Below are 25,143 nucleotides of genomic sequence, written 5' to 3'. Positions count from 1 at the left end.
TCGTGGTAATGCTCTTGCTAGTGGGAGACAGTTTTTGATAGGTTTGATCGTTATAGGCTGCCGACCTATGAGGGTGCTGCGGATCCTATTATCTTAGAGAGTTGGCTTCGAGAGATGGAAAAATTATTTGCAGCCACTGGATGTCCTCCTAATAAATTGGTCCCTAAAGGTACCTATTATCCAAAAATGGAGGCAGACAATTGGTGGAGCACGATTCGTGCAAGCTGCATGGCTACACAAGATTTCAGTTGGGAGAAATTCGTTGCTAAATTGAAGAAGATGTTCTACCCAGATGAGCTTTGCTGGCAGAAACAGGAGGAGTTCCTGTCATTATCTCAAGGGACTTTGAGCATTCAGGAGTATACAGACAAGTTCATTGAGTTGTCCCGCTTTGCTAATACTGTGGTACCAACAGAGGCTGAGAGGGTGAAGAGGTATATAAAGATAGTGGATCCGAAGGTTAGGACCCATTTGCTGAGTTCGGGGGTGTAACAACCCGAATTCTCACGACCAGCTTACAGAGAATTTAGCATAGCGGAAAAGACTTTGGTAGAGATAACCCGAACTATTACCATCACACACACGGAACTACATCGGAGAGTGTGGAACTCAATTTCCAACTCTATTCAAATTAATTAACTATTACAACTACGCCCTGATTCTCAAAATTTATTTTCATAAAATTCTACAAAAAATTCGGCAGAGTTTCCTTTTGAAAATTGGAAAACTCTAAATCGAGAAATAGTTTTAAACTGTTACAGTTTTAAATAATAAATTACTTCCAAAACTCAACAACCTCAACGCTTTCGCAGAGCAATATCTAGAAAAAAATCAGGAGCACTAACGACTCTTAAGTACAAAAATAGTTATTAATAATTTATTACTTGCTTATTACCACGTCGAGCGTCCTCACATCGAAAACGAATACAATACTACACCATCTTGTCTCAGCTTCAACTTGTAAAAGATTACGACTTCAACCTGAAACATTTAAGAAATTGCCACCCACCAAGTGACAGGCCACAGAAATGACAAAACAACATACAAACATCGGCAAGGCTGAGTACTAAACCCGTAAATAAGCTTAACACATGCTTTGGTGGCTTTTACTTGAAACGACTCAACAATCATCATACTCAGATTAATCACACAAGTCATAACAAAGTATAACATCAGTTCGGGCGTACACATAGCGATACCATTATCCAATTCACTTATAGTACACCATCTTTCATGAAATAGCAACAAAGCAAAGACATAATTCATATATCTTCATTAATTAGCTTTCAACGTAACACAATTACTTATGAGGAATCTAAGTTAATCAACTCTGATATAAGTTATATGAGTTATTTTCTTTAATCGATTTCTTATCAGAAATCCAACTTATATTCTCATATAATTAAATAAATAAATAAATTACAACACGACAAATAAAAATCACAGTCCACAACTCAAATAAAATAAGAATTTCCGAAACATAATTAACTTAATAAATATATATAATGTTTAAATAAACGCTCTTAAAAATAGGGCTATTACATACTACCATCCTTATTTAAACTTGTAAGATATCAGGCATCCAAACCATGTCTTTAATAGGCTGAAGTAAAGATTACGAGTTTTCCACTCATTTTTGGAATTTTGTTTGTTTTGTATTTCTTCCCTGAATTTGCAAGTTTGGTTTTGTGAGCTCGGAATTGGAAGTGGAGCAATATTATGATGTCGTCATAGATTAAGGATTGAGTGTGTATTTTAGATAGTTGGTTTGAGATTAGCTATTTAAATTTCGTTGTATATATCATTTTGGGAATTCAGTTCAATATTGGTGTAATGAAGGATATTTTTCCGCTGCGAAGTAAGTTATTAAAGAGTTAATATTAGTTTATGGTTGTTGAGTGTGTTCCGCTAGCAGCTCGGAAGAGCGGGCTGTTACAGGGGGGCCTCTACATTTCAGGGGGCATATGAGATCTCCTTAGGTATTCATGCTTCCATCAAGGAAGAAGAGGTTGCTAGGGTTGTTGATGTAAAGAAGCCTATTGTGTCCTTCATCTAGAGTTCGACTAAAAGGCCGAGGTATGAGTCTAGTAGCTTTAGGAGCTACCAGGAGGGTTATGGTTATTGGTAGGGTTATGATGCATCTAAGTGTTATCGATGTGAGAAGGCGATTCATCCAGGCAAGAACTGTGATGGCACTACAATCACTTGCTACTGTTGTAAAGAGGTTGGACACAAGTCATCTAAGTGCCCTAAGAGCTCGAGTGCTACATCATCTTCTTCAGGTCCTACTCAGCCAGCTGGTTCTTCTGTTCCTCCTAAGAACATAATATATGTGATGCTTAGGCAGAGGCACATGTTCATCCAGATGTGATTACTGGTACTTTTCTTATTAATAATATGCATGCTAATGTTTTATTTGATACTGGTGCCTCTGTGTCGGTTGTATCTAGTCCTTTTGTGAAAAAAATCTAATTTCACCTCTAGTTCCCCCGTGAGGTACCTTATATCTCTTGCATCTGGGGAGAGTTACCCTTGTTACGCTGAATACAAAGATGTCCCTATGGTTATTTTTGGAACCGATCTTTCAGTCGACCTTAAGGAGTTTGATTTGCCCGAGTTCGATGCAAAATTGGGTGTATATTGGTTGTTCAAGTATCATGCTAGCATCCATTGCCGTGATTAGAAGATTTCACTTCGTGGTCCTAAAGGTAATCAAATTTCTTATTCGAGAATCGTAATGAAGAGGGGAGTGAAAATTGTATCTGCTTTGAAAATGAGAAGAATGCGACAGGAAGGAGATGAGGTATTTTTGTGTATGTCGACGTTACAGTACTCGAAGGAGAATAATATTGTCTTTAGTACCGTTTCGCCAAGAGTTATGTACCGGGGGTATTATAACTAACATTGTAATTAACCATGTACCCAAACTTAAACAACGAGAGCATAGTAGTTGGAGTATCTGATACTGTGTATTTGGTGTATAATTATGTTTCAAGAAAGGTTTATTCTTTTTAGTTGGGCGATATGATGTTTATTAGTATTATTTATTATTATTAGTTTGAGAAGAATAAATATTGTTAAATTGAGACTATGGTATTGCGATCCTAGTTTCTGGTGATTTTAGGTGTAAGGCTTGAAGGGCATCCTTATTATTTATATTTTATGAGTGATGAATGAATAAATTATAGTATTTATATGTAGAACTATATTGTTGAGATTAAGATATCTGGTGGGATAGATGTGGTCCTCGGTGAAGAACATGCCAACTACCTAGGTTGCGATTTAGGGATATTACCTAGGTTAATTTTTGTGGTCCGAGAGGTTAGGAAGTACTGAGTTGGGTACTATCCTGTATCGGGAATTCGACTATTCTTTGACACAGGCACTAGGGAACGTAAGCCAATAGGCTGTCTGGAGATTTTGATCTAACAAACCTTAGTAAGTGGGTTGCGATCCACAAGCGTTCTATTCTTTCTTAAAACTTATTATATTATTTTGTTTAATTATTTTGGAGGCTTATGCTATGGATCTTGTAAGCTTATATTAATTTTATAATTGTTGGTTTACTTTATTTCAGCATGTGAAACTGTTAGTTGTTGTTTGGATGTTATTTGGTTCAGTTTGATATTTTATGTTGATTGAGACTTATGTTTTAATGCTTGATAACTCCTGTATGGATCCTAATTGGGCTGGGAGAGCTGTTAGTTACATTCCCCATTGATTGTGTATATTTGTTGATTTTTTTTGCAGGTAGTTTTGAGGCCTAATTATTTTTGTTGAGATTTTATTTAGGATTTTGAACCAATCTAATCTTTTATTGTTTTAGGTTTTCTATTTTGGGATTTTCAGGTTGTTCGACCTCTTTATGAATATTTGGGATATATTTGGGTTTTATTTTTCCTTTAGTTTATATTTAATCCTTATTTAGAATGACATTTCTGTCAGGCGATAATTCTGCTATCGGCATTTCTTTAATAATATGTTCTATTTTGTATAGATAATGTTTATAAAACGACATAGTGTTACATGAACGCTGGAAGATAACCCTTACACCATCTCCATAAATAGATAAAGAATTTTTGCTTCGAAAAACAAACAACTGACATTTACCAAAAAGCTTTCTTGGGTTAAAGTGATAAGAAAATCCATAAATCCTCTTGTCAGTTTCAAGTTCCTAGTACTTTACTTAAACTTCTAAACCTTAGAATTTTTCTTCCTACAGAGTTGTTTTTAGGAAAAAGAATTGTGTAGAGTATTGAGAGAGAGAGAGAGATAAAGATAGATAGATAGAGAGAGAAAGAGAGTTGTAAAATGATAAAGTTATCATTGTCGGGTAGTTAAGTTCCTAGTGGAACTTGAGTTGAATAGTTTATAATAAATTGTAACTAGGTGTTCCTCTATTATAGTGAAAGAGTTGAAAAAAATTTAAAAATTAAATTATACATTACATACATTATGAAAAATAATAATTATATTTAGATGTAATTACGAATTAAGGGAAGCATCAAGAAGGAGAACAATGAGAAATGGAAAGAAACTGAGTAAAAGATAAAGAAATAAGAAACTATAAAGGTCACGTGACATGCAAATGGCAAGTTGTTGTATTTCATGTTTTGATGATATCAAATAATTAGGTCTTGCATAATTTTTAATTTGAAAAAAAGGTTAAAAAATCACAAAAATAATGTAATGTTATTTTTTTTATTATATATCTTGTGGAGAAAGATTATTTATTTAATCTAAGTCAAGATATTATTTTTAGGATTTTTTTAACAAGAATAATACAAATTTTTTGGCCGTTTTCTCGTAATAATACAAACTTTTGATTATTTTTTAATAATACAAACTTTACATCAAAATTCCTCCAGTAGGGCAATACCGAATGTTAACTTGTTGTAGGAGGTAAACAAGTTGATATGACACTCTCTTGGACACATGTCTTTATTTGATTGGCTGATCTTTTAAATTTTATTTAAATTTTTTAAAAAACACAATTTTAATTTTTTTTCTTTCTTCTCCTGCTCCCCCTCCATTCTCTTTCTCACTCCTCCCCCCACCCCCACCCCTACCTTTCTGCATAACCACTTCAACGCAAAACAACACCGCACACCTCCGACGACCAATTCCTACTTCTCGGCCCTCCTCCACCCGAAACTACACTGCACCCCTCCCCCACCCATAGCCCACCCCCACCGAGAAAACAATCCACACCCCTCCCTGAACCATTTCTCTCTTTTCGTCCTTCCCCACCTCGAAACCACTTTGGCCCCTCCGACGACCATCCCACCCATGTCCTTTCCCTGTCCTACAGAACCCTGAAACCACTCCCCATCCCTCCCCCACCCTCAAACCACTCCGCACCCCCACTGCAAAACGTCGAAACCAGCGGGTGAGCGGAAAAGAGAACATCAGAGTAGCGAACGACGACGAATTGAGGGAGAGAGAGGATTTGTTCGTGTGTGAAAGGTGGTTGTTTTCGGGTGAAGGAATAGGGTTTTATGTGGTTTCTCATGGGGTTGGGTTGGTTTGGTTTGTGCTTCTGGGTGGGGTGAGGGAATTTTGAGGTGGTGGTAGGGCTGTTTCGATTGTTGGTTTTGGTAGGCTTGATTCAGATGGTGGTGAAATTTTTAGATGGTGCTGGTTTTAGGTTGTGGAGTAGTGGTGGGGTTACTTTGGGTGGTGGTAGCCTGGTGGGGTGGTAATTTAGGGTTAGTGTTGGCAGTTTAGGTGGTGGCCGGAGTGATGGTTTAGGATGGAGGGTGGCCAATTCTAGTGGCAAAGTGGTGGAGGTTGGGGTAAGGGGTGGGGTTTTAGTTGGTTGGGGATGGGAGGAGAGATACTTTTTTTGGGTTTTTTTTTAAAAATTTACCTGTTTTATAGGTTACAAGTCAACTTGTCCTACTGGAGGAATTTTGATGTAGAGTTTGTATTATTAAAATCAAAAGTTTGTATTATTGCGAGAGAACGGTCAAAGGTTTGTATTATTCTTGTTATAAAAATTCTTATTTTTATACACTTTCAATTATTATTACATGCTATGTTTAATAGAGTTCTAGTAACTTTGAATCGTTTGGATAAAAAGATTTCAAGGTTATTACTAATATGACATTAAGAATGATTGAGAAGTTTGATATGTATTGGAAAACCATTAATGAATTAAGTACGTGCCATTGCTGCAGTTTTAGATCCTAGAAATAAATTGGAATGTGTTGAATTTTACTTCAATGAGATTTATGGTGATGAGGCTGATTTTGAAATTGAGAGAGTGAGAAGCACTTTCTATGACCTTTTGTATGAGTATCAAGATAAAGCATCCTCAAATGAGATGTATTCATCTAACCCTTTTGGAACAAGTGTGCTTGGGAGACGACCTGTATCTAGTGTTTATGGTGGTGTAGTTGATAGGGATGATGGAGATGATAAGTGAAGTAGAGTGAAGAAACCAAAAAAGAAGAAGGTGAATGTCAAGTCCGAATCGGACCATTACTTGGAGGAGGATGCTTTGCCGGAGAATGATGGGTTTGACATTCTCAAGTATTGGAACATACAACTTAAATATCTAGCACTGAAAAAATTGCTAAGGATATCCTAGCAGTTCCGGCCTCAACGGTTGCATCGGAAAGTGCTTTTAGTCTGGTAGGAGAGTAATATATAAGTCCTCATCCTTCTACACTTGTTACTAACATAGTGAAAGCTCTAATGTGCATGCAAAATTGGATCCTTGGGGATTATTCAGGTAAAATTTAATAATACATATTCTCCTACTTTTATACATATATATTCTTTTGATATACGCTCTTCTTTTGATAATGCTCAATCTTTTGCTACAATATTAGAAGATTTTGATATAGTGGATGCAAAGACAATTTGTAGTAGTGGAAATGGGAGCGAAGTTCTTAATTTGGATTCGGTAACTTCAATGAATCTTACGATTTTAATTAGTAATAATATTATTTACATAGCTTAATCCTCTTTTTTTTTTTTGTAAGGGGTTGAAGATGATTTTGTTTTTGCATGAGAATCCTCCATTTGAGCCTCTGCATTGTTTGCTATGATGCTGAATTTTATCAGTAAGTTGTATGAGAAATTTTGATGTAGTTGTAGACTTTGTTGTTTTTGGAGCTTTTAGTATGTAGAAGTTGTTGCTCCTTGCTTATGTAATAGCCTAATAGGCTAGTAGCAACCAATAAGGCTTATTATTGTTATGTTAATTGTTAAACTCAATCATATGCATCATGTAAACTTCAAAGATTGTAACTGTCATATGTAATATTGTTGGATAACTTTTTTATTGTACAGTAGATTATAATTGGATACTTGGTTATTAAAATTTTCATATTTTTCTTTATTTCTACATATAATATTAATTTCACCCGTTAATCACCCGATCCATCTGTTTCATCCGGTTACAAATGGATGGAAGGATTCTAGTGGAGATGGATGCGGGTGATGGATGGATCGGGTGGATGCGGGTGACGCTCCACCCGCCCCGAACTCTATCTATTTTCATCTCTAGTTATTAGATCTTGTTGTTGCTTTGCTATTAATTATAGGTTGAAATATTCGTGCGTACAAGTAAGGGAAGTGGTGTGAGTTTTTCTCAAAAAACTCACTAGTTGTTTGCGCACAAGGGCTAGTGGAAGGTAGTTAGAAACTGTTGCACAAAGCGTGGTGATAATACATCAAGTTTAGCACCATGAATCCTAAATCTAAGCAAGCATACAACATGGCTGCAAATGTTAGAAGAAGCGCATAACAATCTACAACAACATGCGAGATATTTCCACTAACAGTAGTGGGGTAAATAACTGTTGCTAAGATCGTGGGATATATGGCACAAGATCATGGATTAAGAGTACCTACATTTTAGCTAAAGAAAATGTTGATTTCCAGTTGAAGAATTATGACCGTTGCAACAATTATCGGAAGAATTGTTCGAAAAACAATAACTTTCAAGCGTACAAAGTTTATCTTTACTAAGAATGTTCTTTTATATTTTCTTCTTCTCCGTTAATCACATATCATTGTAATACTCTTAGTATTTGGGTGAGAGAGAAATTAGAGGATATCCTTGTAATGAAGAAAGAGAAAGAAAGAGAGAAAAGGGTTACTAAGAAACATTCTAACTGACCTTATCCTTTAAAAATCGAGACTGAAAAATGATTCTTGGACCTTTTTGATAAAAATCAAAGCATTCAAGAAAATTTTGAAAATGTTAAAAACGAGAACTATCTTTTAAGTATGGAATTGGCAGAGTTGAAACTCTTTGTTCTAAAAGGAACAGGTCATTCTACTACTAGTACCAGCATCGATTTTGAAAAACTGAAAACTGATTATGAAATTATGTAAAGTGAAAATATGGTACTTAAAGGAACTGAGTTCTTATAGGAACAAACTTATTGATCCAGTAAGTTGGATACAAAAGTATGAAAATAAAGGAAAAGACAGACTCAGTTTCAACCAAAAGAAGAAAAATAAAAAGAAAAAAAATATGTTGATCAGCCAAGCAGTAAAGTATGTTTTTACTGTGGGAATAGTGGACACATAGTGTCTGACTATTCCACTAGGGAAGAACGTATTGAGAGAAATACCTACCTAGTGAAGCAGGTATGGAAAGCTAAGGATGATTTAAGTCCAATAAAGGAACCCAATCAGGACTGGGTTCCTACCACTGACTAGTTTCTTTGGGTACGGGCTGAAGTGAGGAGAGAACAACCAATGGTTCTTCGACAACGATTGTTCTAAGCATATGACGGAGGATGAATAAAGTTTCTCTCACGTTCACCTTACCATGGAGGAACTATAACCTTCAAAGACAACCGAACATGTAATATAGTAGCTGTAGGGAAAATTGGTGAGTCTCCGACACACTCCATTGATAAAGTATTTTTGGTCAAGGGCTTAAATCATAGTTTACTTAGCGTTTCTCTGTTTTGTGATACGGGCAACATAGTGAAGTTTAGTAATGAGTCATGTTTTTTTTCAGCAATGAAAGTACATAACCAATATCCTTGAAGGGACAAGGAAACGAAACACCTATATGGTTGACCTGAACCTTGTTCCTAGAAATAATCTCACATGCTTAAGCATGATCGAAGAAGATCCTCTATTATGGCACAAACGTTGCGGTCATGCCAGTTTGTCCCTACTACATAAACTAAGTTGGAAAGACTTGGTAGTTGGTTTACCAACAATTAAGTCCTTGAACCACGGTGTTTGTGATCCATGTGTTAAAGGGAACCAAGTGAGATCCTCCTTAAATCCAAGAAAATAGTAAGCACACAAAGTCCATTGGAACTCATTCATATGGACTTATGTGGCCCTGTACGCATCCAAAGTCTATCAGGTAAGAGATAAGTGTTAGTCATTGTGGATGATTTTTCAAGATACACATGGGTTATTATCTTTCTTCATATTAAGGACGAGACTTTTGATGAATTTCTAAACTTTACTAAAAAGATCTAACAAAGTAAGGGGTTTGAGAACTCCAAGTTTGATGAATTTTGTAGTAATGAAGGGTTAGACCATAATTTCTCAGCTCCATTGACACTACAACAGCATTGTGTGGTAGAAAGGAAGAACCATACCCTGAAGGATATGAAAAGAACGATGATAATTGCAAGTTGTCTTCTGAAGAATTTTCGGACTGAAGCAGTAAATACAGCATGCTACATCATCAATAGAGTGATGCCGAGGCCAATTACACTGAGGACACCATATGAGCTCCTTAGAGGAAGAAAACCCAATATCTCTTACTTTCGTGTTTTTGGATGTAAATGCTTGTACATAATAATGAAAAGGACAATTTAGGAAAGTTTGATGCTAGAAGTGATGAGGCTATATTTCTAGGATATGCCTCAAGTAGTAAAGCTTATCATGTTTACAATAAACGAACAATGTGTGTAGAGGAAAGTGTCCGTATTATATTTGATGAGACTAACTCCTTGCAGGAACAGAGTTATGATGATAACTTTGGTTTGACTCGACCTGAAAAGTCTAATCATTATGATGAGGAGCTAATCCCTGCACGAAAAGAGAATAAGCCATTTCCTGATCCAGGAAACCCTGTGCCTGATCCTCAGGAGGAACAAGCAACAGAAGGAACTCAAGAAGATGAAGGAACTTCCGAACCTAAGGAAGATCAAACGAATCAACCACCTCAAGAAACTCAAGAAGCAACCAGCAAATTTGATCCAAAGCCTTGGAAACACTTACTAGTGAAAAAATAAGGAAGGGCTGCATTTTTGGCCAGCAACCCTTCAACAGAAAGGAAGGGCTGCGGTTTTATTCCTAAACGCAGCCCTTCGTTGCTAGAAGGGCTGCGTTTTGGGACTAAAACCGTAGCCCTTTTTCAAGTGAAGGGCTGCGGTTTTAATCCTAAAACGCATCCCTTTGAGACCAGAAGGGCTGCGTTTTATAAACCGCAATCCTTCTTCAAGTGAAGGGCTGCGGTTTTCATCCTAAAATGCAACTCTTTGAGTTAAGAAGGGCTGCGTTTTAGGATTCAAACTGCAGCCATTTGTATTCCTTTTTTTAAAAAAAAAAATAAATCTGATGCAGCAGCCCCCCACACCCTGCACTCCCCCTGCCAGCGGCCCCCCACACAACCAGCACTCCCCTGCCCACCCCCACACAGCTAGCACTCCCCCTTCCCACCCCAGCTCACCCCTACCGACCCCACACACAACCCTGCGCACACCCAGCCCACCCCAGCCAGCAATGCTGCCCACCCCTGCCCACACCCAAGCCCACCCCAGCCCAGCCCTGCCCCCTGCACTCCCCCTAGCCCACCTGCCCCCCACCCCCAGCCCTCCTGATAGGCTAAAGTCGTATCACTTAATCAAAAATAACCTAAGGTCCACTAACTAGTAGTCAGGGAAGTCAGGATCGAATCCACAGGGAGAAGTTATATTATTGTATCTGAACTCTAATATTACACTAAAAAAATCAGATGAATGGAGTTTTGTTACTAAACTAAACAATAGCAGAACTGAATATGAAGGTGTAAATATATTAATAAAGCACTAGAATCATGGATCACTATGCATACAATTCAGGAAATCAGGGATAAATAATAACCACCTAGTAAGTCAACTGTCTAGGGCACATGTAATTTCTGTCGAACATTACCTCCCTCAAAGATCACCCAGCCGCTCTCGCATAGTCAAGGGTCACTTTGCCTAATAATTGAAAGCCTATACGGTATCTCTCCTCTCGAAGTAGATTCCGTATTGCAACAATATAAATATAAATCAGGCCTAGCTTATAATTCTAGCATGAAGAATCAATCAAAGGAAACAGTTGAAATACAAGATAATCAAACTAATATATCAATCCCTCATTGCATACATAGATCTCCAAAATTCTAGATATAGGACTACTCACTCATAATCATGAAAACAATAACAAAAGTCATATAAAAACTTATACTTTGAAACATGGCCAATAACTAAGAAAATAATCGAATTAACAATGGAAGAAATAACAAAAAAATAATGAAGAAAGATTACTGAATTATATTGAACTATGAATAAGCAAAAGGCTTGATCTTGAATTGAAATCACAAAGCACTAAATAAAGGTTCTTCAAACACTCTCTAGAGAAAACTAATAATAAAAACCAAGATGGTCTAATAATTCTCCTTTTTACTATTTATACAAGCCCTAAAACAAAAGCCAAAAGTCTCGAAGAAAGGGCCCGTATTCATTAAAAAATCGCGTGTCGTCAGTCGCCCGATCGGGCCCAAGATGCCCGATGGAATCGGGCTCCAAAACGGAGGGAAAAGCCAAAATCCCCTTACGCCCGATGAAACCGGGCTGACCCACCCGATGACATCGGGCGGTCTGATAACATGGTAGGTAGCAGCAGCTGGCAGGGGCGCCCGATGTCGGGCCAATTCGCCAGATCGGGCGAGACACCGAATCACGATTGGGCGTTGAACGCCCGCTCGGGCCCGCAGCAGAACCATGAAAGTTGGTTCTTCGCCCGATCGGGCTGGGCCTCCCGATTCTATCGGGCCAAGTCAGTTTAGGCGCGTTACTTGTTCTTCCTTTGCACGAAGTCCCAGAAAGCATCCTCGGGATCTTAAAACTCAGCGTCCAACCTCTCTAATCTAGTGTGCAATCATATAAAGTAGGTAATACCTCCCTAAAACCTACAATCCAATACAAAACAGCAAACCACAACTAGATGGAGAGAGTTAGTACCAAATGGCTCCTAAGAGCACCATAACCATAAGTTTTAGCACATAAATAGGGGAGAAAACTCTATATAAAACCATAATATCAAACTCCCCCAAGCTAAACCTTTGCTTGTCCCTAAGCAAAGCACAACATGAATATGAATATAATTTGCTTCACCCCTCAAAGTATGAAACTCAAACATTTTGACCTCAAATACTTTCAAGCAAGCAAAGTTCAAGTTCAGTTGATCAGATCACTTTTGACTACCAATCACTTAAGCAAATTGTCCGAAGTAGCAGCCATACATAACTTGCACATCTTGAAAAGGGACTCACCGGGGTGTCATTCCTCTCAATTTTTGTGGCGAGCATAAAGTGTGCCCGAACGCTCACCAACCCAACCATAATATCCCTTCCCTCTCACACTCTCATGTGTTTAGAAAAGGTAAAATATCGCTCATCCTAATCAAGTCGACTCGAATAACAAACTTAAACTTCAACTTTGGCACATTGACTATGTATCATTCCAATAAACATTCAAATAGTGCTCAAAAGGTCTTTGTTTTCTTTTCTCTTATTCATTTCACCTCATGTCAACATAAGCATATTATTTCCAATCAACCCGCAAAATCAACCACACAATATAGTTCTAACCTAACGAATGCTCCCCCAAGCTAGGCTTGGGACAATAAACATTGAAAAGGCTCAAGGCATGTAATGTGGCTTGATGTAGATCCAAAAAGTCATTAGGCTCAGCGGGGATAGGAGGGAAATGATTCTTTTTAAAAATTCTGAGGCCAAAAATCAAACAATTGAACGCCTCTATCACAGCACAATGTCCAAAGTCATCAAAAATCGACGAGTACAATGCCAAAGTCAAGATAAGAATGATATGAGGAACTAACACACAAGGATAATTCAGACGTAAATATGCATCCGAAGGCTCGAATGAATCCTTACAATGTAACCAGTTCAAGCATGCAGCTAAAGTAGGTGTTTTATCATCAAAATCTATTCAAGACCAAGGCAATCAAAGATCACATCACAACATCCCAATCACGAATGCCCGACGATCCAGTATAATGAGTTAAAGCAATTTTCAAGGCAAATTTTGGGGCACAGGGAAGCAATTAGACTATTCATGTTCAACTCGTACTTTTGGTATTTTTTCAGCAATATTTCATTTTTTTGTTGTTTTTGTTTTTATGAAAGGAAAAAAAAAAAAGAAAAACAATTAACTAATTAACTAACTTATCTAGCCTAAGAACCCAGTAAAACTAATCTATCTAAAAAGCAATAACAGTGAGAGTAGTACTTACAGAAGTCCTCCCCCAAGTTGAACGTGGCAATGACCGCATTGCAACAAGGGGAAGGAGAGACATGGATATCAGTCATCCATGTGCCACTGGAAAGTCAGAACCGGCAATGGGAAGGTGATAGTGAGGTTGGCCAGTTTTGATTCTTACCAAAGGGTTGGGCAGTTCGATGGAAGGCATTCCGTTAACTTGCCACTGGTATGTATCCCCACCTCGGTCCAACCAATGAAGGCGAGTGAAATAGGCATAGTCCAATAAGATAGTTCCTAAGGCCGGTTGATCACGAGTCTCGTCAAAGTCGGGAATGGCCCTAGCAAAAAGAGTGACTAGCCCCCCTTTCACGATGGGACGAGAGGAAAACGTCCCATCGACGTGCCGGTTAGGGTATGTGGTGGCAATACGCTCCATTTGGAGCGCAACATGATGAGGAATATTGTAGTGAAAACGGCGCAGAGTACCCCGGTACATATAACTACCAATCAGATAAAGCTCATCCCCCCGAATGAGCTGACCTTCAACCCTCCCAAACAAAGTCTTGGACATAAAACGAACCCAAATTTTAAAAATGGGTTGGTTGATGTACCGGGCAAGACAATGTTGAAGGGTGAAATCAGTTTCATCCCCTGTAATAGCATAATAAATATCCCGGTGATGATAGTCAGGGGGGTGCCCAATCTCCCCCTGATTGAGGACACGGAGTATGCGAGCAAACTCCGGGAGGGTGAGGGTGAAGTCCCGATTTAAGAGCCGATAGGAAACATGAGAAATTGGTCCAGAGCGAGGGTGGGTCACTTTTAAACTACTGTAAAATTCGTATACAAGCACGGGATATGTGTTGACATGAATGGTAAAAAGGGATTCCGTACTAATTATTTTCATAAAATCTCTAAATTCATTAGCAATTCCCAATTTATCCAAAAATTCAATGTCAAGGAACGTCGTAGGACTTACCTCCCGCCCCTTGAGGCGCTGAAATCGTTCTCTTTGTTCCTCTGTGGAGAAGATGACGTCCGGGAAGGTCTCATCGCGGGGGATTTCCGGTGGTGGTGGTGGTGGTGGTGGTTGTGAGCCCGTTGTAGTTTTTCGTCGCCTTGTGAACATGGTTCTTGAATGTGCAAAAAGGTGAAGCTTCAACTTACTCTCTAACGGGGAAAGAGAGGGGAAAACTAGTATCACTCAAATCCTCACTTTAATGGTGGAAAAGATGAAGAAAAAGATGGAGGGGAGAGATAGAGTGGGAGAAAAGTGAAGAAAGTGGAGTGAGAGATGAGTAGAAAGTGATGGGAGAGAAAAATTGGTGAGAATTTGAAGGTTTGAGTGAGGGTCTTCAATGGTGGAAAGGGGGTTTGGAGAAGAAGATGAGAGATTTGGGGGTTAGGGTTTGGAGGAGAGAGCAAGTTTGAGAGGAAGTGAGTGAAAACAAGGGGAAAACCCCTTTAATCTGGCCAGCCGGTCCCGAGCCCGATCGGGCGTGTCCTGCCTGGTTCCATTGGGCATATTTTTATCCTGAACTTTTCCCAAATCCGTTGCGCGCCCGATCGGGCGAACCTCGCCCGACCACATCGGGCGTCTATCAGTTTCTTCTCCAAAATCGAATTCGTTGCGGGCCCGATCGGGTGTCCATGCCCGATCGGGCGATTTTTTTGTCTTCCCAAATCTGGTTGCGGGCCCGATCGGGCGTAGTCGTCCGACCCGATTGGGCGTCTGTCAATTCCTTGATTTTTGTCGTAATTTGAGTTGACGAAACTTCACCCGATCGGGCATCCAGGCCCGATCACATCGGGTGCCTGCTTTTTTCATGAGTTTCAAGTTTCCGTTGCGCGCCCGATCGAGCAACATCGCCCGATGGCCTCGGGCTATGCCCAGTAAGCAATGGCTCGTATTTTTGAATGAAATTTTCCAGTTGCTAAGCAATCCTGCACACATGTAACCTGAAGAGGAATATCAGTACCCTCTCACTCTCTCACCAAACTACAAAAATTAGCAAAGTAAAAATAAAAATCTAGAAAAAACTACGAAAGAAAAAGGAAAGAAATCGGGTTGCCTCCCGATCAGCGCTGGTTTATAAAGGTCCCACACGACCATAATGCTTCATCCCTCAAACAGAAGGGGATGGGGGTTGAAGGTATAACTCCTCCACAGATCCAACAGGGATTCCGTATAGTACAACTTCAGACGTTGTCCATTAACTTTGAACTTTCACCTGTTGCATTCATCACCTCAATAGAACCAAACTTGTTAGTGTTAGTGACAGAAAAAGGACCAGACCACCTAGACTTCAGCTTACCAGGAAAAAGCTTTAGTCTAGAGTTGTTACAATAAAACTTGTCACCAATTGAACTCCCTGCTCAAATTTTCTTATCATGCCATCTCTTAGTGCGCTCTTTGTAGAGACCGAACTATCATAAGCATTAGTCTAAGTTCATCAAGCTCATTGATTTGCAATAGCTTTCTCCTGCTATTTAGCATCAAGGTTCAACTCTTTAACCGCCCAAAAAGCCTTATACTCTAGTTCGACAGGTAGGTGGCATGCTTTTCCATAGACTAGTCGATAAGGGGTGGTACCAATAGGGGTCTTAAAAGCAGTTCTATAAGCCCATAAGGTGTCATCTAACTTATCACTCCAATCTTTTCGATTTAGCTACCACTTTCTCCAAAATAGACTTTATTTCACGGTTAGACACTTCTACTTGCCCACTTGTCTGAGGTGGTATGCTAGGCCAGTCCTATGGTAGACACCATACTTTTTGAGTAGGGCTTCAAAGGTTCTTTTGTGAAAGTGGGATCCCCCATCACTAATGACAACTCTTGGTACCCCAAACCGTGGAAAGATAATCTTTTTGAACATTTTCATGACAACCTTAGAGTCATTGGTCGGTGATGCAATAGCTTCTACCCACTTAAGAACATAGTCACAGCAACAAGTATGAAATTGTTGCCTGAGGAAGAGGGAAAGGACCCATAAAATCAATACCCCACACATCAAATAGTTCAACTTCTAGGATGGGGTTTGGGGCATCTCATGTCTACGGGAAATATTTCCTGTTCGTTGGCATGCATCACAAGACTTAACAAAAGTACTAGCATCATGAAAAGTGGCCAATAAAAACCAGATTGAAGTACCTTTGCTACTGTTTTGGAGGGCCCAGCATGGCCTCCACATGGAAGGGAGTGAGAGTGCTTCAGAATGTCATGCACCTCCCACTCTGGGATACATCGCCTTAGATGGTGTCAGCACAGAGCTTGTAAAGAGAGGGTCATCCCAAAAGATGTTTGGCATCATGGAGAAATTTCTTTCTCTGCTGGTAGCTCAGCTCTGGAGGGGTTTGTCCACTCACACAAAATTGGCGAAGTCCGCATACCACGGGTAACAGAAGTGACTGCCAGGAGCTTTATCAGGAAAGGAGTCATCAATGGGTAGCCTTCTTCCATATCTTCATACTGCAATCGGGACAAATGGTCAGCACTACATTTTCTGCACCCTTTTTATCTCTGATCTCCAAGTCGAATTCTTGGAGCAGCAAAATCCACCGAATGAGTCGAGGCTTGGCCTCCTTTTTGGGAGGAGGTACTTCAATGCAGCATGATCGTGTAGACAATGACTTTAGACCCAAGCAGATAGGTCCTGAACTTGTCCAAGTGCATAGACCACAGCTAGAGCTCTTTCTCGTGTGGCATAATTAACTTGAGCTTCATCGAGTGTCTTGCTAGCATAGTAGATGGCATGGAGGATGTTGTGACCAAGGACAGCTCCCACAGCATAATCACTGGCATCACACATAATCTCAAATGGGAGGGTCCAATCTGGAGATCGAATGATAGGAGCAGTAATCAGAGCTTGCTTGATCCTGTTAAAAGACACTAGACACTCATCAGTAAACAGGAACGGGGCATCCTTGAGGAGCAACTGAGTAAGTGGTTTAGCAATTTTAGAGAAGTCCTTGATAAAGCGGCGATAAAATCCCGCATGACCAAGAAAACCTCTAACACCCTTAACATTCACAGGAGGGGGTAATTGCTCAATCACTTGAATTTTTGCTTTGTCCACCTGGATGCCTCGTTCAGAAATAATATGACCAAGTACCACTCCTTCAGTAACCATGAAGTGGCACTTCTCCCAGTTCAATAGAAGGTGGACATCCTCACATCTTTTCAGTACTTTAGCAATTCAGCAAACATGCATCAAAATCAATGCCATACACACTAAAGTCATCCATAAATACTTCCATGATGGACTCAATAAATTCAGAAAATATGGCCATCATACAACGTTGGAAGTAGCAGGGGCATTACATAGGCCAAAGGGCATCCTTCATATGCAAAGGTACCATAAGGACATGTAAAGGTGGTCTTCTCCTGGTCATCTGGGTGGATAGGGATTTGGAAGAAACCAGAATAGCCATCTAGATAACAAAAATGAGAATGACAAGCTAGACGTTCCAACATCTGATCAATGAAGGGAAGGGGAAAATGGTCTTTCTTAGTGGCAACATTTAATTTCCTATAATCAATGCACATACGCCACCCAGTAACTACTCTTGTAGCAATTAATTCATTTTTCTCATTTTTAACTACAGTAGTACCGCCCTTTTTAGGAACCACTTGAACTGGACTCACCCACTTAGAATCAGAAATAGGATAGATAATCCCAGCATCAAGCAATTTCATAACCTCTTTTTTGACAACTTCCTGCATATTCGGGTTCAAACGACGCTGACCTTGTATACTAGGACGATGATCATCCTCAAGATGAATTTTATGCATGCAAAAGTCAGGGCTTATGCCTTTCAAATCATCAATATTATATCCAATGGCCTTTTTATGTTGTCGCAAAACAGACAAAAGTTGAGACATTTGACCATCATTTAATGCAGCACTAACAATCACAGGGCAATTTTCAGAATCATCCAGAAAAGCATAATGTAGAGAAGGGGGAAGGGGTTTCAGTTCAGGTTTCTTTACCTCTACCGGTGAGTAGCACATACTAACCGTTCATCCTCATGAGTGGTATACCTCAAGCTCGACACAGGTAAAAGCTGCTTCCCAAGCATCCACTTCAGTAGTCCGGATAATATCATCACCTGTGGAAGAGGTAAAACAAAGCAAAGCCTCCAGGGATCCCATAAGGGATTGAGGCATGTCATCATTAACCAGCACATCAATGACATCTATTCTGTAACAGGCTTCCTCTAGCATGGGACTTTTCAAAGCATTGGTCAAACTAAAAGTTACCTTATCATCCCCACAGTCAAAGTCAATTTCCCATTTTTAACATCTATGACAGCTCCAGCAGTATGAAGGAATGGTCTCCCTAAAATGATTGGGATTTGAGTATCCTCTTCCATGTCAAGCACAACAAAATCCACAGGAATGTAAAATTTACCTACCCTCACAGGAACGTCCTCTAAGATACCTAGGGGGTATTTAACAGAACGGTCAGCCATTTGAAGAGTAATGTTGGTACATTTTAAATCTCCCATGTCAAGCTTTTTGCAAACAGTCAAGGGCATGACACTAACACTAGCACCTAAATCACATAAGGCTTTGTCAATAAATAGGTGCCAATATTACAAGGGATGGAGAAACTCCCCGGATCTTTCAATTTAGGAGGGGATTGATTTTGCAAAAGAGCACTACATTCTTCAGTAAAGGCAACAGTTTCTACTGCATTAAAGGCTCTTTTCCTAGTCAAAATTTCCTTCAAAAATTTAGCATATGCAGGTACTTGAGTAATGAGTTCAGTAAATGGACAGTTACCTGAAGATTTTCACTACCTCCATAAACTTACCAAGTTGGTGATCCAGCTTATTCTTTGATAGACGAGTGGGAATGGTAACCTTTATCGCAGGAGTGGTGGAGGAATTTTTTTCAGGTACTATCTGCTTCTCTGCATTTGTGTTGGTGGTAGCCTCAGGAGCTGGCGAAGTTTCAGTACGTCTGCATTTTTTTTAGGCTCAACCGGACCATCCTTAGGCATTTGGGGACCATCATAATGTGTTCCACTCCTAAGAGTGATGGCATTGGCAGTGTCCCTTGGTTGCATTGATTGTGAAGGTAAGGCCCCAGGTGGCCTACTAGCAGAAGAACTAGCCAACTGAGCTAGTTGAGTCTCCAACATCTTGTTATGCGTGCCCAAATTTTCCAGTTGAGCTTTTGTGTCAGCTTGAAAAGCATTGAACCCTTCTGCATCTGGAACATCATATTCTTCAACTCTGTCATGGCTGGGTCAGAGAGGGAGGCTGTGGAGGTGCTTGATTTCTCTGAAAACCAGGTGGAGCTTGTTGTGAGGTTGGTATTGTTGACCCTGTTGTTGAGGTGGATATGGTTGTTGAGGTTGAGGGTTCAACACATTAGTACTCCTATATGAGAGTTTGGATGATGTCTTAACCCAGGATTATAGGTGTTGGAATACGGGTTGAACTGGTTCCTAGGTTGTGACTGGAAAGCATTGACGGCCTCACAGTTATTTCCAAGCGCAGGACACTCTTGAGAGTTGTGCCCAGATATTCCACAAGCATCACATATATGCACATTATAGTTAGAAGCACTAGCCATCGCATTAACACTCATATGGGGGAATCATTACCTAACTTCAAGGAATCAATCTTTTGAGTTAGAGCAGCTAGTTGCCCAGACAGTAGGAAATGGCTTCAACATCATGTTTACCTCCCTTTTTCAAAGAGACGAATGGTAGAGGCTTGATTAGATGCTAGCTTCTCCAAAAGTTCATACCCTTCCTCAATTGCTTTATCCATGAAGAACCCACCAGATGCTCCATCAATTACCCGTCGTGTATCTGCATCAACTCTAGTGTAGAAAATCTGACACAAGTACCACTGGTCCAACCCATGATGAGGACATAGACGCTGCAGATCCTTGAACCGCTCCCAAGCTTCATATAGAGATTCACCAGGATCTTGGGTGAAAGTAACTATGCATGTCTCATATCTGCAGTTTTCTGGTAAGGGTACCACTTGATAGAAAATCTTGGAAAGTTCTGGCCAGGTGGTGATGGTGGAAGGCAGCTATTATACCAGAACAAAGCTTTATCCGCAGAGAGAAACCAAATAGGAGGAGTTTCATCTCATCAGGAGTAACACCAGCTTGCTTCTGAGTAGCACAACACTGTAAAAATCTCTGCAGGTGCTGATTTGGGTCTTCAGATGGTAACCCAGCGAACTGATTGTTCTGAACCATATTCAGAACATGAGACTTGATCTCAAAATTTGTAGCAGCAATAGTGGGCATCCGTACCCAGTAGGCACGTTATCAAGAGATGGTTGTGCATAGTCTCTGAAGGTTCGAGTAACATTCTCACCCATGTTGAGAGTAATAGGTGAGGTGGGGGTTTCTTGGTGTGGGGAGATGGTGGAGAAGGTGTCTTTTGGGAGGGTGTCCCTGCAGACAGCTTAGCTTGTTTAGTTTTCTTTCTGAGTCTACGAGCGGTCTTTTCAATCTCGGATCGAACGGGATGAGATTTGGGATTTCAATTTCCTGCTCATACACCAAAAACACTAAAACAAACGTGAGATGCTCCAAAGAACAGGTGTTCTTAGAGTAGAGGTTAGTTTAATACTATAATTCAGACAAAATAAAATAAACCGTCTCCCCGGCAACAACGCCAAAATTTGATAGGCTAAAGTCGTATCACCTAATCAAAAATAACCTAAGGTCCACTAACTAGTAGTCAGGGAAGTCAGGATCGAATCCACAGGGAGAAGTTATATATTGTATCTGAACTCTAATATATACACTAACAAAATCAGATGAATGGTTTGTTATACTAAACTAAACATAGTAGAATAATATGAAGGTGTAAATATATTAATAAAGTACTAGAATCATGGATCACTATGCATACAATTCGGGAAATCAGGATAAATAATAACCACCTAGTAAGTCAACTGTCTAGGGCACATGTAATTTCTCTCGAACATTACCTCCCTCAAAGATCACCCAGCCGCTCTCGCATAGTCAAGGGTCACTTTGCCTAATAATTGAAAGCCTATACGGTATCTCTCCTCTCGAAGTAGATTCAGTATTGCAACAAAGAAATATAAATCAGGCCTAACTTATAATCCTAGCATGAAGAATCAATCAAAGGAAACAGTTGAAATACAAGATAATCAAACTAATCTATCAATCCCTCATTGCATACATAGATCTCCACAATTCTAGATATATAGAACTACTCACTCATAATCATGAAAACAATAACAAAATCATATAAAAACTCATACTTTGAAACATGGCAAATAACTAAGAAAATAATCTAATTAACAATGGAAGAAATAACAAAGAAATAATGAAAAAGATTACCGAATTATATTGAACTATGAATAAGAAAAAGGTTTGATCTTGAATTGAAATCACAAAGCACTAAATTAAGGTTCTTCAAACACTCTCTAGAGAAAACTAATAATAAAAACCAAGATGGTCTAATAATTTCCTTTTTACTATTTATACAAGCCCTAAAACAAAAGCCAAAAGTCTCAAAGAAAGGGCCCGTATTCATTAAAAAACCGCGTGTCGTCAGTCGCCCGATCGGGCCCAAGATGCCCAATGGAATCGGGCTCCAAAGCAGAGGAAAAAACCAAAATCCCCTGACGCCAATGAGACCAGGCTGACCCGCCCGATGACATCGGGCAGTCTGATAACATGGTAGGTAGCAGCAGCCGGCAGGGGCGCCAGATGTCGGGCTAATTCGCCCGATCGGGCGAGACACCGAATCACGACTAGGCGTTGAACGCCCGATCGGGCCCGCAGCAGAACCATGAAAGTTGTTTCTTCGCCCGATCGGGCTAGGCCGCCCGATGCTGTCGGGCCAAGTCAGTTTAGGCGCGTTACTTGTTCTTCCTTTGCACGAAGTCCCGGAAAGCATCCTCGGGATCTTAAAACTCAGCGTTCAACCTCTCTAATCCAGTGTGCAATCATTTAAAGTAGGTAATAGCTCCCTAAAACCTACAATCCAATACAAAACAGCAAACCACAACTAGATGGAGAGAGTTAGTACCAAATGGCTCCTAAGAGCACCATAACCATAACTTTTAGCACATAAATAGGGGAGAAAACTCTATATAAAACCATAATATCACCTCCCCTGCCCACTCCCTGCACTTCCCCCCTGCCCTGCCCCCCACCCCAGCCCACCCCCTTCACTCCCCTGCACCCCCATCCCCAGCCCAGCCTCTGCCAACTCCTCCACCTAGAAGCCCCCCCACCCAAAACCTCCCTTCGACACAAAAAAACCGGATCAAATTGCAATAATATATGACAAATTTTTGAACATAATAATTAACCTTAAATATATATTTAATAATTTAAAAAGTGTACATAGAATTGATACAAACTAGTAGATGTAGCTAAAATGTATCATAAGCAATCATCGGTAATGTGGGACGCCAACTTATCCCGAACTTCATGTAATTCTTCTGTGGTGAAGGCCCTCAAACTTGGTGTGTTATTCATATAAACATTGCAAAACAACCAAGGAATAAACACATAATATAAGAATTCAATCATTTACCGTAGTTAGTAGTTCTAAAAATTACATATACCTTCTCGAAATTCAATCAAAAACAAATGCAAGCCTAAAACTCTACACACTAGTTATATTATATCTCATATTATCAAAAAGAAAATGGAGTTAAATGACTCGAGAAATAGGAACTGGATGCAAAAAGGCATAAATAGGCCTAAAATCACATTTATGTTCCCGATGTACAACCAACAACAAATGCAAGCCTAAGAATCTACACAATAGTTACATTATACCTCATATAATCACGTTCAAAATGAAATTGGGGTTAAATGACGCGATAAGTACGATTTAGGAGTAAAAAGGGAAAACTAGGCCTAAAATGACCTTTTCGTTCCCAACATTCAACCTACAACAATTGCAAACCTAAAAATCTACACAATAGTTACATTATGCCTCATATTATCATGTTCGAAATGAATTTCGGGTTAAATGACTCGATAAATACTATTTGGAAGCGTAAAAGGCAAAAATAGGCCTAAACTAACATATACTAATAAGTAACATACCTTTTGAAGATCATCGACATTAGTGCAACGATTGACAATATTGAACATGTATCTCAGTACGTAATAGCCATATGCAAGTCCATCTTCTTGTTGCGGACACTAAATGTTCACCAAAGGATGCATCCAATGACATTCATGTTGGATGTGTAGTATGTGGCTAAAAGTGTTTCTATATAAGGACAAAAAAATTAATCATGTTACCTCGACTGATTTCCAAACAGGAGCTTTTGATGCTCGAAGTCTTGTTGCACTAACATGCTTCATCACACTACATCAATACATTATTATGAGATTAGATGTACTAAGTGTTTATATATATAAAGATGATGAATAATGTGTAATATTAATAAGTGCACATATATTGAGTTTCGATAGATTAGGCTACCTATTTAACAATGATTTGATTAGTAAGGACCGTGGTGGTTGTCGACGCAAAGAATCAAAGTGGTAGACTTCGTTACGTGACAAACATATCGCAAGCAGTGTCCAATGAACCCTACAACAAGAAAATATAGTAATTATTAATCGTAGAACAATTAATAGGTCAATTTAATTATCGAATAATAAAAGTAAAGTGAGTTTCAGAAGCATACTTTTCAATATAAGGAACGAAAATGATCTTATGATATCCAATACGAGAAGATGCTTTGAAACTCATATCGAGATACTATTTCACTTCCGATTTGTTTTGTAAGCAATTGTCATCTCGTATTATGTTTGGACATAACCAACCAAAAATTGACGCATCACTAGATTTTGCAATCAATTCATTGTATAATAACATGAGAAATCATATTGATCAAAAGAAAACTTACTTATTATGGAAGTTGAATTGAAAATTACTTAAGACATATGTATATGTATATTTAATTTATATACTTATGTATTACCTCATGAATGTTTGTATCATGGAAACATTCAACTCTACCCCACATAAGAACTCTTTAATATCAACCTTAGAAATGAATGTCGATGAGTCCTCAAAGTAGTGGAATTGTTGCTCCGCCAAAGCAACCTCAATTGTACTATCATCGGGTAAATCGCTAGCGCACTCATGTAACCAAAATCATGGAGTACTTAGGCCTTGCACCACCTCTGGATCGATAATAAGTGGATTCTTTGTCATAGAAACCTTTTCCTTCACCACATTTTGTTCACTTTCATCACGTCGGCCTTCCTCAGGTGAACATGCCTTCTTTCCCTTCCTGTCATGTGAGTCGGCCTTCCCTGAAACCTAGTGATTAGTTAAAAGTAAATATATTAGTGACAGTCATAGGAACTATAAAAGAAAACATGCATATATATATATGTTATGTCAATCATTGTACCTCATTTGAAAACCGCACCAATGCACGCGGCCATAGAACATAACTCCCAAGGGCATCATTCAGTGATTGTAGACCAACTTCTGGCTTCGGCAGCGGAAGAGGTAATTCTTCAAAACCAGACACAATCCCATTGAGGCTGACCACATAGTGAATATCATCCACTAACTGGTTGTGCAATCGTACTCGGTCACTAGGGGGTTGTGCATGGCCATAAGCTACGAGAATGAAACTATCATAACCATCTCATCGAGCTAATAGTTCACATGGTGTC

General features: G+C 39.4%; 1 pseudogene; it reads left to right on the top strand.

The window, feature by feature from the left end:
• Positions 1-20,340: 20,340 nt before the first annotated feature.
• Positions 20,341-20,453, top strand: LOC125492197 (small nucleolar RNA R71; annotated as a pseudogene).
• The last annotated feature ends 4,690 nt before the right edge of the window (positions 20,454-25,143 follow it).

Source organism: Beta vulgaris, chromosome 7 (genome assembly GCF_026745355.1).
Source record: "Beta vulgaris subsp. vulgaris cultivar EL10 chromosome 7, EL10.2, whole genome shotgun sequence".
NCBI classification, from domain to species: Eukaryota; Viridiplantae; Streptophyta; class Magnoliopsida; order Caryophyllales; family Amaranthaceae; genus Beta; species Beta vulgaris.
The sequence above is the reverse complement of the archived record's forward strand: the minus strand, read 5'-3'. Positions and strand labels throughout refer to the sequence as shown.